Raw genomic sequence first — 6688 nt, 5'->3', positions numbered from 1 at the left:
TCATAGAAGTATAGATGCATCCAACTGAAATCATGTTACTACTTAGGCAAACTATAATTACCCAAGGAGCTCATTTTGTAATGGACATAAACACCCTGTATAACTCTTTGATACTCACAAATTACTTACGGCTAGTTAAACTTATGAAGAGTTATCATATAGACTTATGATGTTTTTGTTTTATTATGGATTCGCAATATAAGAATTGAGAGCTCGCGCACTTTATAGGGGTCCCATAGTTTTTGGCGCCTATTTTTCCCGCCGCCAACTGTATGATGCCCGGATCCTGTCTAACAATATATATAAATATATATCTTTGTTTGTTCCGGGGGCAGGGGGAGGGAAGGGAAGGGTCATCCGTAGGGGGTTAAAATAATAGAGGTCACCATGCAGCACCAGGAAGATCAGAGAACAAAACTTCCCATAGAACTTTAATCCCCTAGTGTGTTCGTCTCGCTGGAAGGAAAAATCATGTTTATTCTTTTGGATAAAGGTTATATAAAAACCTACTTTATATATTTATTATAGGGGACTTTATTATAAAGACTTGGTTGAAATGAAATAATGTGGATAGGTTGAAGAATTGACCATTGCGAAAAGGGGGCGGGGTTTAGTGTCGTCTGCTTCATATTTAAGGGTTAAAAAGGGAGTTATGTGGATGTAAAGAAGATAATTAAGTTACCAGTCTTGTGTGCACCTAAGTACGTTTTTAAGTCACTTCTAATGTCTTTGGACTCTAATCGGAGTGTGTTAGATTTTAATAGATTTTGTAGGTGGTTTTTAATTGATTTTGTAGGTGGTTTTTAATTGATTTTGTAGGTGGTTTTTAAATAATTTTGCAGACAGCTTTAATCGACTGTGTATACAGTTTTTAATTGATTTTGTAGACAGTTTTTTAATCGACTTTGTAGACAGTTTTTAATTGACTTTGTAGATAAAGAAGACAGTTCTAATCTTTCAGTCCAAGAATGGGTTTTTGAACTTCTTTAGCGAACGTCGTCAACTTTTGAAGTCGCAAACGTATAAGTTAACTAGGGCACACAATCAGGTTTCCAAACCATTGGAAGTTAAGCGATATTTCTTTCGTTCCCATTGTGGGATGCTTCTCTTTTGAGGAAATCGGCTTCTTTGATCTTATTCGACACTTTCTGATAATACCCAGACTGCCTTTCGGTCAGTTTTTGATAATTTCATTGTACGCCTTTCGTATAGCCGCAACCGATTGCGGATAATCTTTCCAGATCAGCTAACTGGAAAAGTCCTTTCTGAATTTTTCCATCCAGGAATGCATACAGCTTATTGGAATCATTGTGTGTCCCCCATGTTCTCCATTTTAAAATTCGTCATACGTATAGCTCCTCCCACAAAATCTGCCCTAGATACGTTGAGTGAAAATAACATGGATGGCAATACGCAATGATTCTTAGTAGCTGTATCAATTCCTGCCTCATCTTTTGTAGATACGTAAGAAGATCTTTGATTTCATTTAATGATATTTTTTTCGTTTTGCAATCGTTTGCTATAAGCGCTTTTGTCTACGATGCAAGATTGCTTTAAATTTTAGCAAAGTTATCAATTCAATGGTCGTACTCGATTTGAACAATGGGTCCTGGATTATAGATAAGGTTAAAGGTTATCTGTTGCCATCTTTAGTATAGTAGAGTCTGCTCTGGCTGGGAAAAATTGCCTATTTGTAAATTAACGGCGTGTTGAAAACTTTCATGGAAACTTTTTCAAAACTAATATTATGTCATATAAGTTTTTCCTTATGCCCCTTAACACACTTCGTAAGTTAAGTATTAGTCTATGAGCCACGTACCATGATGTAAACCCCTTTACCATAAGTTTATAAGATATGTTATGTTCCATAAGTTTGTTTAATTAATCTCTGGTCATGACAAACTGAATTTAAAGGCTTGTAATTTTGAAGTGAGTGAGTGAGTGAGTGAGGTAGGTCATAGATTCGAGAGGAGGTAAAACGAGGGAAGCCTGGTGAGTGAGTCGCCAACTGCTCTTGTTACCGATCATGGGGGAAAAAAAATAAATAAAAGAAAATTCTGGCTAAGAATGAATTTTTTTTTTCATTGTACAAAATCATTCCCGAATTTCAAAAGTAATTCAAGAATATAAAACTCGATTGAAAATAGGTTGCGCTTTGTGAAATCCCCTTATAGAATAGAAAGACGATTCAATTCTATTGTTATGTCCTTTTTTAAATTGAATGAAGGACATATATACTATTCTGTTCGGACATTTATTGACCGTTCCGGGAGTTATACGTCCAAAAACGGAAGTACTTTTGTGATCAGTCTTTCTTTAATACGATTTAAAAAATATAAGAACTTATTTCTTTGCGCATGCAGTATCATAAGTTTATAAGATATGTATGTTCACCATAAGTTTGTTTAATTAATCTCTGGTCATGACAAACTGAAAGGCTTGTAATGAATTTGAAGTGAGTGAGTGAGTGAGTGAGTGAGGTAGGTCATAGATTCGAGAGGAGGTAAAGCGAAGGAGACCTGGTTGGTGAGTGAGGTGGCGCTGCTGTCAAATTTGGGCTTAGTAATGCATAGACTAAATAGGAGTGCCTAGATGGAATAGGACCTAGCTGCAACATTAATTAATCACCACCGAGTGTACTTAGGACTTCAATTCTGCGCTTCTGTCAAAGGCATAGTAACCCGAAGCTAAATAAAATTACATTGCATTGCATTGCGTTTAAGTAAGCTTCAATATTAGTTTCAAAACAATAACATACTACACAGCCCCTAATGATTTTGACCTTTGACCCTTGTCCTTTTTTGGTGGGGGGTTAAATAGTAGATCTGTTAGTCGTATATACGTTACAATAACACACAATGGGGGGTCTAAGCCCCTAAATCCCGCGCCAACAGAGATAAGAATCCATCTTTTGTGAAAGATAAGAAACCTCTAAGCCTCGTTTCGGCCTTCTTTCTGGAATTGAGCCCAGATCCCGGGTAGGCCTATATGGTCTCTTATTTCTGCTCAAATGTCATATCAACCACAAGACAGTCCTATAGCTAGAATGGACCCCCAACCAACGCACGTTTTGGTGGTGTTATCATAAGTTTATAAGTGATATGGTCGCTCCATAAGTATGATATGCACTACCTATACTTTGTCGTAATGCTACTGAGAGACTTACAGCAGCTCGAGATAACTAGTTCGAGAAGGAGAACGAGGGGGAGCGAGTCAATTGAAGTCCTAAGTACACTCGGTGGTGGTTAATTAGTTTTGCATCCTAGGACCTATTCCATCTAGGCACTCCTATTTAGTCCGCATTACTAAGCCCAAATTTGACAGCAGCGCCACCTCACTCACTCACCAGGCCTAGCTCGCTGCTTTACCTCCTCTCAGTTTGTCATCACCAGATATTAATGAAACAAACTTATGGAAGGAACACACATATCTTATGAACTTGCATCAATTGAATTTCAGAACAGAAACAGAAACAGAGCAAGGGTCTTAACGAATTCGGTGTGATTATTATTATGATTATAAACAAACTACTTTAAGTGTAAGCGAAGAATCTTACAAAGAATTCAGTAACTAATAATTTAGATATCTTTTCCCTTGCCAAAAACCAAAGTTTGTATGTTGGCTCAAGATATTCATTAATTTGCATAAAACTCGTGCCTGGAAATCATTAAAAGCGTGGAATATTCATCAAATTAATTAAGTAACTTTCGCAGCCTGAATATGCCCGTAATTATTGCCTTATTTTGCCTTATTTTCTTAAAGAAATTCGGGCCCAATCCAAGGTTGTAAATTAATATGGACTATTTCAACGTAAGACGTGTGTTGAAATAATTAAGACTTTCGTAGCGTTGGGTGTTTTGGGGGGTTTTGTGTAAGAAAAGGTATGGGCCGAAATGGTCTAGGGTGAAGTATGTATCAGTTTAAGGTTATACTATGGATAAGCCTTTGAGATACTGCATGGACTTGGGTCGACTCGGGTCCTTTAAGAGCCAAAGACTTTAAGGAAAAATACAGCTAAGGTGGTTCTGGCTAGCAGACGCCATGCACTAAACCAATGGCGGGGGAATGACGAAACAGTAGTCCTTAATCATGACTAATTAAATGTAGTAATTAGCATATTGTAATAAGAGATAATTAATTTTATTGATTAATTTTAATATTTAATTATTTTTATATTTAGAAAAAGGAAGCCGTTCTTTTAATTAAGGTTTAATCAGTTATGTAGCTGTACTATTCCTTTAATTTTCGAGTTGCCCACAGCTAGGGCTAAGGCCGGAGCTCGAGCCGCAGAACCCCCGAGTATTTGTTTAATGAAGGGAAAACATTCTTCTTTGGTAATTACATTAAGGAATTTTTGGAAGGAACCTTCTTTTTGACCCCGGACAGTCTAGAGACAGCTTCGTGATTAAAAGGTCTCCCGTCTAGCCTGAGGACAGGGCCCTTACGTGTAAGGATATAACCTCGTTATGGCCTAACTAAGAAATAAGAAAACTTTGCTCCAAATCTTTACCCTGACCCTTTGGCTACTTTAAGAGCTAGGTCAAGCAACCGTAAAAATTAAACAAGTTACAGTGGGGTTATTTGAAGAAGTAATTCTTAGGGAACGGTCCTATAAAATCCTGTATTTTATATTTAAATGGAATTAATTCGGGGTTAAAGTTCAATTTGTTTTTAATATTAATTTCAGAAAGATAACGCGCAAGCTTTGAGTCGATTGGAGATTCGAGACATCAAAACTTGTATCGTCATCGACTTTGGTGAGAACGCCACTTTTGCCAGTCAAGATTTGCCTTCACCGGTCATGGGTGGACCACTTTCTTTAGCGCCAAAAGAATGGACCAGTTCCCAATTAGGACGACAGAGAAAGCTCTTTGCTTGGGTGCGAGATTCCAGATGTTCCAACGAAGGCATGTTACTCATGAATGTGGAGAGACATTGTAAGTACCCTAAGTTCTAATTACTTAAACAAAACTGTGTCGAATCGAGCCACTCCTCTATGCTGGTACATGTGTCAAGGATAGGGGCTCTTATACTGTTCTGGGAACCCCAATTCAAAGTACTGTCCATAACATTTGGTAGTAACAGCTATTCATGTACTAAGACAATTCTGTTTGATTATAAGTCTCAAGTAAAGTTAAAGGAATTGAGAGTGTTAACATGCAGACAACGCGACTGTTTTTTTATTGGGGAGGGGGCAAAGGGGGGGGGGTTTAAACGTAATGTCGCGAATTAGTAAGGGTTGCCATCGCTTCTCTGCTATCCTTGATCTTATTTAGTTGGCGACGAATGATTCTGGCTTGTTCTCTATCAGCTCCTCTCATAGACAATCCCCTTCCTCCGGCGGAATTTAGGGTTCGTAACACTTAAGATACATCCGAAATAGCAACTTAAAAAAACTAACAGCTCCTGATTAAGATCTTTAAAACACTCTTAACAAGGGAAGTGTCTTTAATAATACCTCGAGATTTTTAGTGAACTCTCCAGTAAAGTTTGTAGTATAACTGCAACGAAGAATTCATACAGCTATAATAAGAATAATTGTGCCAGTGTTAAATGATTAGTCTAGGCTCCTCCCATAAATACGCCTAGATACCTTGATTGAAAATGCCTGGCTACGCGATGATTACTAGTAGCTGTATGAATTCCAGGCTTAAGTCGTCATATGTAAGTTTTAGGTATTTTTTTGCCCGGGCTCTCTAGCCTCTCTTAGGTAAGGTTAGATATGACGTGGTTTTTCAAAGTTTTTCTTCTTATATATTTTTTGGCGTCTTTTATGAAACCAGGGGTCGCTGTTGGGTTGGTTTGGTATATAGCAAGGGTAACACGAGCGATAATTAAGCATTATGAAGGCTGGCTGACTGTATGATGGTTTAAATTTAGCCTGAAGATACCTCAGCTACTTTTTCTACCATCCAACTTTTAATAATTGTCATTGAGAAATTCCTTAACGCTTCCCATAATGTATAGTTTCACTGGGTTCCTTTTTTCTTTTGGAACTAACAACTGTTCATTCCTTTTATCATAAGTAACATGAATGAACAGTAAGTATGACCAAGAAGTGATATCTATAGTTTATTAGGGAGAAGGTATAAATTCGCGCCACATTTCTAGCAGCTTTATCTCCAGTCCAAATTACGTAGGTCCGGAGTTAATCCCAGCCTCTAAATTACAACCAGCCAGCATCTTATTGGTTCTTGAAAACTCGTGCACGTCAGCGCGACGCGAATGAGAAAAAAATTACAGTCATATTTTCCGACTGAGGAGAGGAGGCGAAATAGCCCGTTGCCTCCTTTTACGTCCCCCCTTGTATTTTGGCCCGCGCGAATACTTGGGAATCTTATACCTTCTCCCTAATAAACTAGATATCACTTCTTGGTTATTATTATTATTATTGTATTATCACGATATCGTGGCATCGTATAGCTAAGCCACTCTGTTTAAAGTTAAAGTTTAAAAAATATTCTTTGGTTACGGTTAGGTGGATTACAGTGAATCATCGCGCAGTGTTTATTTCTGGGGTTCTTCTAAGATCTTTTTCTTGGTCTTTTTTAATTTCTTGGCACTTTTACGATATGCTTCGGTAAGAAAACCTTTGCGTAACAGTTTGCGCACTTCAGGGGGACCTTCAAAATTATTAAAAAGTGTTGCCAGACCTTTAGAAACCCCCTGGGAAATTCAGGGAAAAAAC

This window comes from Phalangium opilio, unplaced genomic scaffold, assembly GCF_054372755.1.
Source record: "Phalangium opilio isolate 3A_F unplaced genomic scaffold, DU_Popi_V2 ptg000217l_1, whole genome shotgun sequence".
Taxonomy (NCBI): Eukaryota; Metazoa; Arthropoda; class Arachnida; order Opiliones; family Phalangiidae; genus Phalangium; species Phalangium opilio.
Note: the sequence above shows the minus strand (reverse complement) of the source record.